The 11,775-nt window shown below is 54.5% G+C and overlaps 1 protein-coding gene across 1 annotated transcript in view; it reads right to left on the minus strand.

The window, feature by feature from the left end:
• Nucleotides 1–6,357, minus strand: part of TUBA3E (tubulin alpha 3e) — a 54,797-nt gene extending 48,440 nt beyond the window's left edge. The window contains exon 1 of the mRNA XM_086940320.1: nucleotides 6,252–6,357. The gene's annotated coding sequence lies outside the window, so the exon portion shown is untranslated. The remainder of the gene's footprint in view (nucleotides 1–6,251) is intronic.
• Nucleotides 6,358–11,775: the final 5,418 nt, after the last annotated feature.

Genomic DNA, 11,775 nt, shown 5'->3' on the forward strand with positions numbered 1-11,775 from the left:
TTGCTGAGGAGGCGTAGATGGTGTCAGTCTTGGAAGGTTTGAGTATTTAGCAGCCTTGCTGAGGAGGCGTAGATGACGTCAGTCTTGGAAGGCTTGAGTATTTAGCAGCCTTGCTGAGGAGGCGTAGATGGTGCCAGTCTTGGAAGGCTTGAGTATTTAGCTGCCTTGTTGAGGAGGCGTAGATGGTGTCAGTCTTGGAAGGTTTGAGTATTTAGCAGCCTTGCTGAGGAGGCGTAGATGGTGCCAGTCTTGGAAGGCTTGAGTATTTAGCAGCCTTGCTGAGGAGGCGTAGATGGTGCCAGTCTTGGAAGGCTTGAGTATTCAGTATTTTTGGGAGCCTTGGTTTGAGAATAGTAGACGATGTCAGTCATGGAACGTATGAGTATTTAGAAGCGTTGGTAATCGTAGATTATGTCAGTCTTGGAATGCTTGAGTATTTAGCAGCCTTGCTGAGGAGGCGTAGATGGTGTCAGTCTTGGAAGGTTTGAGTATTTAGCAGCCTTGCTGAGGAGGCGTAGATGGTGTCAGTCTTGGAAGGTTTGAGTATTTAGCAGCCTTGCTGAGGAGGCGTAGATGGTGTCAGTCTTGGAAGGTTTGAGTATTTAGCAGCCTTGATGAGGAGGCGTAGATGGTGTCAGTCTTGGAAGGCTTGAGTATTCAGTATCTTTGGAAGCCTTGGATGAGGAGGCGTGGAGGGTGTCAGTCTTGGAAGGCATGAGTCATGGGGGATGCAGCTAGAAGCAGCTTCCCCCTGGGCGATGCCACTACAGGCATGTCTGCATTGACTTCCTAAGCACACACAAGTGTCCGCTTAGACACACAGGCATGTCTGCACCGACATCTAAGCACACCCAATTTGCAGTGTAGACACACAGGCGTGTCTACACCTACCTCCTAAGCACATCCAAGGGGCCGCCTAGACACACTGGTGTGTCTGCACCCACCTCCCAAGCACACACAGGTGTCTGCTTAGACACACAGCCATGTCTGCACTGACCTCTAAGCGCCCCCAAGTTGCCGTTTAGACACACAGGCGTGTCTGCACCGTTCTCATAAACACACCCTAGTGGCCGCCTAGACACACGTGTGTTTGCACCGACCTCTAAGCACACCCAATGGGTCGCTTAGACACACAACTTAGCGTGTCTACACCGACCACTTAAGCACACCCAAGTGGCCGTTTAGACACACATGCGTCTGCATCCACCTCCTAAGCACACAAAAGTATCCGCTTAGACACACAGGCATGTCTACACCGACCTCTAAGCAAACACAAGTGGCTGCTTAGACACACAAGTGTCTACACCGACCTCCTAAGCACACACAAGTGGTTGCTTAATCAAACAGGCATGTCTGCACCGACCTCTAAGCACACACAAGTAGCCGCCTAGACAGGCTTGCAGAGTTCTATATAGATATTTTTTTGCGAGCTCTCAGAGCTACATGTAGATGTCTCTATGCCACCGGCAAAAGATAACCCGGGGCGGGAAGGCATGAAGCAGTCATCTGGGACTTGCACCCGGAAAGGGCCTGGACATGGTTTGTTGAAAGCTACATTTCTATGTATAAAATGCATGCTTTCCTGCTTGGATCTTAAAATGGAAAGCATCACAGATTCATTTTCAAAAAGCAGATCTATTGATGCAGAATGTGACTGCCGGGGGTGCAGGGAGAGGTGCCCTGCATGACTCTGGAGAGCTCGCGCCCCTGCCCCCTTCTGCCTCAGCACACATATTTATGCACGTGCGCCCCCGGGGCTTACTGCGTACAGGGCAGTCCAGAGTCGAGCTGTGTGGTGCGGAGGGATACAACATATACAGTGCAGAGTGACGCTCTGTGGGCGGAGGGATACAACACATGAAGTCCACAGTAGAGCTCGTCGACGCGCAGGGATACCACATTAGATTGGAGCTCCGTGACGCGGTCGGATACAAAATATGCAATGTAGAGTGGGGCTCTGTGGCGCGGAAGACTACATATGCTGTGGAAATCTGTGACGCGGCCCAGGGATACAACCTGCATGGAGCTCTGTGCGCGGAGGGATACAACATATGCATAGAGCGCTGTGCGCGGAGGGATACAACAGTCCAGGGTGGAGCTCTATGGTACGCGGAGGGATACAACATATGCAGGCTTCCTTTAACTCGGCTCACTGGGCAGCTGATGACGCAGCGACAAGATTATAGGGGCAGGACAGGACTTTTCTCTCTGCCAAGGAAATTTGCCTACTGGCTCCTCGTGTATTTTGAAATATGTCAGTTTTCCCATGCAACCTGGTGCTTCGCATCATCGTGGGGCTTGGATGGCACCTGTATGTGTTGCTTCTGTTTGCAGACGTCTGTGGGGTGTGGCTGTTGTCACACAGGAATCCATTTTGATTTTCTGAATCCAAGAGGTACCCAAGGCGCCTCAGGGGCATTCCTGAGGTCCTTGGTTGTGGGCCAGACTCTAGGGTGTGGAGGAGACTAGACAGAGGGTCATGTCAAAGCTTAGGGACGTTCTCCTGGACTTTCCTGCCTCACTGGTCCCTTGAAGGGTACCCCGTGCAGGTCAACAGGCAGATAAGGGGGACAGCCCAGCCCTCCTTGGGGCCCTGGTCTTGGCTGTCTCATGACAGAAAACGACCAACTCCACCCGGCGTCCTGCTGGCACCTGAAGACCAAAGCTATGGCTGTACCAGCCTAGGAGGAGGAAGCAAAAAGGAAAGACCTGCCCAAAACCGACTCTTGGATACATAAACGCTGCCTGAAACATGAGTACTAAGAATGGACTGAAGCTTTCAGCCATTGTACCAGAAGGTCCCTACCTGGATTCGGTGTCCCACACACCACAGGTGACAAAGAAACTCTTGTGCTGCAGGGCTGTGGCATTAAACACTAACTCCTCTTCACCACATTCAAGAGTAGAAATGGGAATTTTACAGCCTTCCAGAAGAAGCTATCTTGAGACCTGCCCTGAAAAAGGAGCAGTGTGAATCCTTGGGTGCGGCGCTGAGGTACCCTTGCAAGAGGAAGTACCCTTGCAAGAGGAAGGCGCTGCCTAGAAGAGGTAGTGGAGGAGATGAAGTCCTGCATCGTTCAAGCCTCTGGGTGCGACCTTAGATAGCCCAGTATTCCTGCAACGTATGGTGAGAAGCTGGACAACCTGAGACTTTGGGGCACTTCTGATGACCGACTGTGAGATTCACAGGCTGTCCCACTGAAGAAGACTACCCTGATAGTGCAAGACGCTGAATGCCTCACTGTGTCCAGCAGAAGGAAGGCGTCCCCAGTCATCAGAGAGGATGCCTGACCATCACCACCCTGATGCACGGGTACATCGCGGACGGCAACATGGCCGTACCAGGGCATAGACCTGGAGATCTCTACACAAGAGCTCACCACCTTGAGTGGCACTGCCCCAGAAGAAACTGAACATATCCAGCTCCTGGGTGATGAGTCAGTCGGACAGCTGGGGCTCCATTGGAACATTTCCTTGGTATTTCACTTGCACATTAAGTTACCAATCTAAAACTGTCCTAGCGGAACAGCCGCCCCCCCCCCCCCCCCCCCCCCCCCCCCCCACTAGCACAGTGACTTGTGATGAGATACTGGTGTAATATTTCAAGTGCCATCTGAATTTTATGTTCAGTATAGTGTGCAAACAGAAAGTACTTTTTTTTTTTTTTTAACAAGGAACAGTACTGGTTGGACATTGATTTTTTTAAAATTTATTTATATTGAACTATCAGTTTATGTCGGAGTCTAACCCAGCACCACTTCCCTGAGTAAGCCTTTGGACTGCTCTACTTCGCTACCTGTGGAAGTGCTAAAGGAGTGTACTTGGTGGTCAGCAGTGTGGGCTCAATACTAAGGTTGCATCCCAGGACAACAGCGGTCAAAGGCTCTGATTTTTGCTATCCGACCCCAGAAACCACTGTCTGCCTTGGGATTAAGGGGAGGGTCTGTTACTGCATGATTAAAAAGAGAGACAGTATGACAGGGTGCCTCCTGAACCAAGAGGTGCCTCCCACATCGCAAGGGGAAGGGTTTATCACTGCATTATGTGATGGGAAGGGGAGCTACGATTAGGGTACCTACTGGGCCCTAAGGCGGTTCCAGCCGAGCCTGATGAAGGGCCATTGATCGCAGGATGTGAATGGAGTCTTTATGGCGATCATACTGCATTGGCCTGGGGGGGCGCCATGGAGTTGGATTAAGGTAGGGCGCTATCAATCCTGCAGGATGTGAGTATGTGTCAAGAGGGGTCATTACCCATGTCAGATGAGGAGATTATCACTGACTGTGGTGATGTGAATGGAAGGGTAGGTATGGTGCCATCTGAGCCAAGAGGGGGCTTCAAGAGACCCCATTAAGGGCCTGTTCCCCCATGAAGGAGGTGGGCAAAGGCATGGCTTGGGTAAATAAGTACAAATGTATAAAAGTGCATGATCGCCAAATGGCGCCTTGGCGCTAGAGTCCTAGAAGATGCCATAAGAAAGAATCCTACTTATAAAAAGTTGAGAAAGGCAGGGTTTTTAACATTTTCCTGAATGTGTCGGATCTTAAATAGAGGGGCATGGTGTTCCATAGCTTGCAGGCAGAATAAGAAAAACTTCTACCACCCCATCTCGCTTTATTGATTCTTAGATCTGCCACTAGTTTAGCTGAACTGGACCTTAGATCACTTCTGGGCACATGCCAAGATCTGATTAGAGGGCCAGTCTTATGAAGAGCCTTGGGAACCTGACAGAGGGCCTTAACTTTGACCCTCTCGCAGACAGTGGGCTCGAAAGCCCAGAATGGCCTCCCATAGGATGATGTTGATGTGTCCGTGTTGGGATCTGAAGTGGACAGGGTCATACCAGGGACTACCTACACGGATCAGATGGGTTGGTCCCTCAGAAATACCGGTAGGACAAGATCATGGCGAGTGTATCACCTCCACGGGCCAGATGAAGGGTCTACCCCTCCGAGATGCCAGTCGGGCCGGGTCCTGGCCAGGATGCCGCCTCCAGAGGGTCAGATGAAGTGCCTGTCCCTGCCCGATGGAAGATGGGCATTGTCACACCCAGGTAACATCCCGAACAGGATCAAATGAATGGCCTGCCCCTCTAGGATGGTTCAGGACAGATCATGTCCAGGGTACCATCTCTACAGAGTCCCATGAGAGGCCAGTCCCTGCTGGCTGGGAGGGGGCAGGGTCATGGGTAGGTACTATCCTCAACAGGTTCCAATGAAGGGTCCGTCCCTGTGAGATGCCAGTGGGGGCGCGTCATGGCCAAGGTACTGCCTCGACAGGTCCGATGAAATGTCCCTCTAATATCAGTGGGTCGTGGCCTCCACATGGCGAAAACGAGGAGTTTGTCCCAGTAGGGTGAAAGTAGGGTCATGACCTGGCACCGCCCTTAACAGGATCAGAGTAGGGTGTTTCTCACTATGATGCCAGTTTAGGAGGGGGGCAGGGTAATGGCATGGATACTGTGTTCAGAGGGTCCAGTGAAGGGCCTGTCCCTCTGAGATGTAAGTGGGGAGGGTCATGGCCTGGGTGCCGCCTCCAGAGGGTAAGAGGAAGTGCCTGTCACTCCTGGGTGTCAGTGTGGCAGGTTCAAGGCCAGGGTCCTTCCCCCAGAGGGTCAGGTGGGGTGTGTGTCGCTGCTGGATGGGAGGAGACAGGGTCATGACCAGGGCACCGCCTCCACGCCTCTGGGATGTGTGTGGGGCAGGATCTGTTCCTCGAAGATGTAAGAGGGGCAGGCAGGTGATGGTCAGGGTACCGCTTCCACGGGGTCTACGCCTCAGGGATGAGCGTGGGACAGGGTCAGATGAAGGGTCTGTTCCTCTAAGATGTAAGTGGGGCAGGGTGAAGGCCATGGCACCGCCTCCACGGGGTCTACGCCTCTAGGATGTAGGTGGACAGTTTCAGATGGGGGGGTCTTAAGATGTAAGAGTTCATGGCCAGGGTACCGCTTCCACGGGGTCTACGCCTCTGGGATGTAGGTGGACAGTTTCAGATGGAGGGGTTCTTAGATGTAAGAGTTCATGGCCAGGGTACCGCTTCCACGCCTCTGGGATGTGTGTGGGGCAGAGTCTGTTCCTCGAAGAGGGGCAGGCAGGTGATGGTCAGGGTACCGCTTCCACGGGGTCTACGCCTCTGGGATGTGCGAGGCAGGTGCATCCATAGGACCAGGTGAAGGGTGTGTCCCACCTGCATGCAAAGCCGGGGATGCCGCCCCCCCCCCTCCCCGTGCAGCCCCCGGGCGCGGCCCCTACCTGCAGGCCGAGTCAGGGTCTCTGGAGCCGGCCGCACCGCTCTCCGCCGCCGCTGAGCTGAGAGTGTCTGTGATGGCGCAGCTCTGCCCGGCTCTCCCTCCCTCCCTCCCTGCCTCCCTCTCCTCTCCTCTCCCCCCCCCTCCCCCCCCCCATCCCTCTCTCCTCAGCCCCGCGGGGGGAGGCTTGTTTTGCTGCTCTGCGCCTCCTGCAGCATCAGTCTCACTCACCCGGGGAGGAGGGGGCGCAGCACCAGTGTCACACGGGGAGGAGGGGGCGCAGCACCAGGGTCACACGGGGAGGAGGGGGCGCAGCACCAGTGCCACACGGGGAGGAGGGGGTGCAGGGGAGGAGGGGGCGCAGCACCAGGGTCACACGGGGAGGAGGGGGCGCAGCACCAGGGTCACACGGGGAGGAGGGGGCGCAGCACCAGTGCCACACGGGGAGGAGGGGGCGCAGCACCAGTGTCACACGGGGAGGAGGGGGCGCAGCACCAGTGCCACACGGGGAGGAGGGGGTGCAGGGGAGGAGGGGGCGCAGCACCAGTGTCACACGGGGAGGAGGGGGCGCAGCACCAGTGTCACACGGGGAGGAGGGGGCGCAGGTCCAGGGTCACACGGGGAGGAGGGGGCGCAGCACCAGTGTCACACGGGGAGGAGGGGGTGCATCACCAGGGTCACACGGGGAGGCGTGGGCGCAGCACCAGTGTCACACGGGGAGGAGGGGGCGCAGCACCAGGGTCACACGGGGAGGAGGGGGCGCAGCACCAGGGTCACACGGGGAGGAGTGGGCGCAGCACCAGTGTCACACGGGGAGGAGGGCGGTGCAGCACCAGTGTCACACGGGGAGGCAGAGGCTGCGCCGCCGCTCATGTGTGTCTGATTTTAATCCGCACTAACGAGCCAGGGAGGGCGCTTTAATCTGCGCCAGAGCGGGCGCGCCGCGGGCAGCGCGGAGATACGGACATAATGGGAGGGGGGGAATAAAAATACAGAATTATCGTGAGATAAGTAAATAATACCGTGAGATGCATGAATGAATACCGTGAGATGCATAAATAAATACCGTGAGATGCATGAATAAAACCGTGAGATGCATAAATAAATACCGCGAGATGCACGAATGAATACCGTGAGATGCATGAATAAAAACCGTGAGATGCATAAATAAATACCGCGAGATGCACGAATGAATACCGTGAGATGCATGAATAAAAACCGTGAGATGCATAAATAAAAACCGTGAGATAAGTAAATGCCGACGAGGAGGGCACAGTCCGGCCCTCTGTCCTCGGGAGACAGCTCTCCTTGCTTTTCCGGCAACTCTACGGTCCCAAGAGCAGTTCCTGCTGCCACACTTGTGCCATTCTCTGACCTGACAACCCCTTGCTCCCCACTTTCCGTCATTCTCCGTCCTGAGCACCACCTGCTCCCCACTTTCTGCCATTTTATCTTCTCAAGGGTTCCTGCTCTTCGTACCGCTTCTGTCCTCCCTCTTCAGCAGCTGGTACTCCGGACGGACTCATTGATTGATTACTCTTCTTCTTCTCAGCAGTTCTGCTCTCCATGCTTCCCGCTGTCTGCCCTTCTTCTTCTTCTCAGCAGTTCTGCTCTCCATGCTTCCCACTGTCTGCCCTTCTTCGCCTCAGCAGTTCTGCTCTCCATGCTTCCCACTGTCTGCCCTTCTTCTTCTCAGCAGTTCTGCTCTCCATGCTTCCCACTGTCTGGCCTTCTTTGCCTCAGCAGTTCTGCTCTCCATGCTTCCCACTGTCTGCCCTTCTTCTTCTCAGCAGTTCTGCTCTCCATACTTCCCACTGTCTGGCCTTCTATGCCTCAGCAGTTCTGCTCTCCATACTTCCCACTGTCTGGCCTTCTTCGCCTCAGCAGTTCTGCTCTCCATACTTCCCACTGTCTGGCCTTCTTTGCCTCAGCAGTTCTGCTCTCCATACTTCCCACTGTCTGGCCTTCTTTGCCTCAGCAGTTCTGCTCTCCATGCTTCCCACTGTCTGCCCTTATTCGCCTCAGCAGTTCTGCTCTCCATGCTTCCCACAGTCTGCCCTTCTTCGCCTCAGCAGTTCTGCTCTCCATGCTTCCCACTGTCTGCCCTTCTTCGCCTCAGCAGTTCTGCTCTCCATGCTTCCCACTGTCTGCCCTTCTTCTTCTCAGCAGTTCTGCTCTCCATACTTCCCACTGTCTGCCTTCTTCGCCTCAGCAGTTCTGCTCTCCATGCTTCCCACTGTCTGCCCTTCTTCGCCTCAGCAGTTCTGCTCTCCATGCTTCCCACTGTCTGCCCTTCTTCGCCTCAGCTGTTCTGCTCTCCATGCTTCCCACTGTCTGCCCTTCTTCGCCTCAGCAGTTCTGCTCTCCATGCTTCCCACTGTCTGCCATTCTTCGCCTCAGCAGTTCTGCTCTCCATGCTCCCCACTTTCTGCCATTTTATCTTCTCAAGGGTTCCTGCTCTTCGTACCGCCTCTGTCCTCCCTCTTCAGCAGCTGGTACTCCGGACGGACTCATTGATTGTTTACTCTTCTTCGCCTCAGCTGTTCTGCTCTCCATGCTTCCCACTGTCTGCCGTTCTTCTTCTCAGCTGTTCTGCTCTCCATGCTTCCCACTGTCCGCCCTTCTTCTTCTCAGCAGTTCTGCTCTCCATGCTTCCCGCTGTCTGCCCTTCTTCGCCTCAGCAGTTCTGCTCTCCATGCTTCCCGCTGTCTGCCCTTCTTCACCTCAGCAGTTCTGCTCTTCTGCTCTCCATGCTTCCCGCTGTCTGCCCTTCTTCGCCTCAGCAGTTCTGCTCTCCATGCTTCCCGCTGTCTGCCCTTCTTCGCCTCAGCAGTTCTGCTCTCCATGCTTCCCGCTGTCTGCCCTTCTTCTTCTCAGCAGTTCTGCTCTCCATGCTTCCCCTGTCTGCCCTTCTTCTTCTCAGCAGTTCTGCTCTCCATGCTTCCCACTGTCTGCCCTTCTTCGCCTCAGCAGTTCTGCTCTCCATGCTTCCCACTGTCTGCCCTTCTTCTTCTCAGCAGTTCTGCTCTCCATGCTTCCCGCTGTCTGCCCTTCTTCTTCTCAGCAGTTCTGCTCTCCATACTTCCCGCTGTCTGCCCTTCTTTGCCTCAGTAGTTCTGCTCTCCATGCATCCCACTGTCTGCCCTTCTTCGCCTCAGCAGTTCTGCTCTCCATGCTTCCCACTGTCTGCCCTTCTTCTTCTCAGCAGTTCTGCTCTCCATGCTTCCCGCTGTCTGCCCTTCTTCTTCTCAGCAGTTCTGCTCTCCATGCTTCCCACTGTCTGCCCTTCTTCGCCTCAGCAGTTCTGCTCTCCATGCTTCCCACTGTCTGCCCTTCTTCTTCTCAGCAGTTCTGCTCTCCATGCTTCCCGCTGTCTGCCCTTCTTCGCCTCAGCAGTTCTGCTCTCCATGCTTCCCGCTGTCTGCCCTTCTTCGCCTCAGCAGTTCTGCTCTCCATGCTTCCCGCTGTCTGCCCTTCTTTGCCTCAGCAGTTCTGCTCTCCATGCATCCCACTGTCTGCCCTTCTTTGCCTCAGCAGTTCAGCTCTCCCACTTCTCACTGTCTGCCCTTCTTTGCCTCCGCAGTTCTGCTCTCCCACTTCCCACTGTCTGCCCTTCTTTGCCTCAGCAGTTCTGCTCTCCCACTTCCCACTGTCTGCCCTTCTTTGCCTCAGCAGTTCTGCTCTCCCACTTCCCACTGTCTGCCCTTCTTTGCCTCAGCAGTTCTGCTCTCCCACTTCCCACTGTCTACCCTTCTTTGCCTCAGCAGTTCTGCTCTGCCACTTCCCACTGTCTGCCCTTCTTTGCCTCAGCAGTCCCTGCTTCTCCTGATCCACCTTTCTCTCTCTCTCCTTCTCTCAGCTTTTCCTGTGCTCTCCGTCCTGCTGTTCTCTCTCTCCCAGCAGTTGCTGCTCTCGCCATGACCGCGTCCCTCTGTGCCTTTCCTTCCTCAGCCTGAGGCTTGCATGCAGAGTGGGGGTGCACCGAGTCTGTGGGAGGGATTGGATTCCACTATAAGGAAGAGGAGGGAGGGGGTTGAGTGTGACTGCTGGTCCATGGGTGTGGTCCCCAGAACCATTTCTACTGTGAGGCTCTTTACCAAAACACCTTTCCACCTTGCTGTCAGCCTATCTGGCCCATGGCTAGTGGTGTCAGTAACCCGGGTGAAAGTAGAGGTTTTGACACACCAGCAGTGTCCCCAGAAGTGTAGAAGGTGCAGGAAAACCAAGAAGCTCTGGCAATTGTCGAGCGTTTGCTCACAGGATACCCAGTTGACCAACATGGAGCACCACCACGTCCAGTTCCAGACCAACCCAAACACCACCCTCCGCAGCACCCTCATTCAAGACCGCTGCAACAACCTCGCACCTTCTTCCACCGCAAGATTAAAGAGATCTATGACAACTTCAAAAGACTCAATACCCAAAACTGTCTCACCTCACCCGCAACCACTGCACCCAACAACACCGTACCCCAGCAGACCCATCTCAGTTGGACTCCCCTCACCGCTGACAACACCCTCAAGGTCATCCACATCTTCAACAGAGCTGGCACCTCCATCGCCCCCAAACTCTGCAGCACCATTACTGCTCCATCAACTCCACCACCTTCGCAGAAGACTGGTAACATGCAGATATCAAACCCATGCTGAAGAACCCTCTGCCGACCCGAAGGACCAAAAGAACTTCAGACCCATCTCTCTGCTCCCCTTCCCAACCAAGGTCATCGAGAAGGCCATCAACGCCCAACTTTCTGAATTCATTGAAGCGAACCACATCCTGTACCTCTTCCAATCCGGCATTTGAAGCAACCACAGCACAGAGACCGCTCTCCTTGCCTCCACAGACATCCGCACCCTCCTTGACTGAGGAAAAACTGCAGCCCTCATCCTCCTGGACCTCTCTGCCACCTTTGACACCGTTACCCCTGCACTGTATGCACAAGACTCCACAACGCCAGCATCTGTGACAAAGCCCTAAAATGGATCCGAACACAGAGAATCAGACTACCACTGTTCCTCTAATAATAATAAAGAGCTTATAGAGCGCTCAGTAACGCCATCACGGCGTGTCCTCGCGCTGAAGCTATCATTGAAGCAGCATGAGAGCCCAGGATCTATGCAGTGTATAGATGTGTTTTAAGCATGGCCCTAAACCGCAATTCACTGCTCTCCAGTCTCAGAGCAGGGGGAAGTTTGTTCCATTGTTGAGCTGCTTGGAGCGCAAAGGAGCGTCCACCCATTCTAGCCTTCCTAATCCTGGGGACTGTCAGCAATCCGGCACCCTCCGAATGGAGGGTCCTAGTAGGTTCATATCGGCTGACTAGATCCTTTAGGTATGTCGGTGACCTGTCCCAGACAATTTGGTGACAGAAGAGGAGGCACTTAAACAGCACACGCTTCTTCACAGGCAGCCAATGAAGCGCGTCCAGCTCTGAACCCACAGAGATCAGCTGCAGAGTGCTCAGGACTCACATCATCCTGCTTACACCCGCTACGCCTTCTCCGAAAGATCTTCAAGTGGTTACCCAC

The sequence above is a fragment of the Lissotriton vulgaris genome, chromosome 10, assembly GCF_964263255.1.
Source record: "Lissotriton vulgaris chromosome 10, aLisVul1.2, whole genome shotgun sequence".
NCBI lineage: Eukaryota > Metazoa > Chordata > Amphibia > Caudata > Salamandridae > Lissotriton > Lissotriton vulgaris.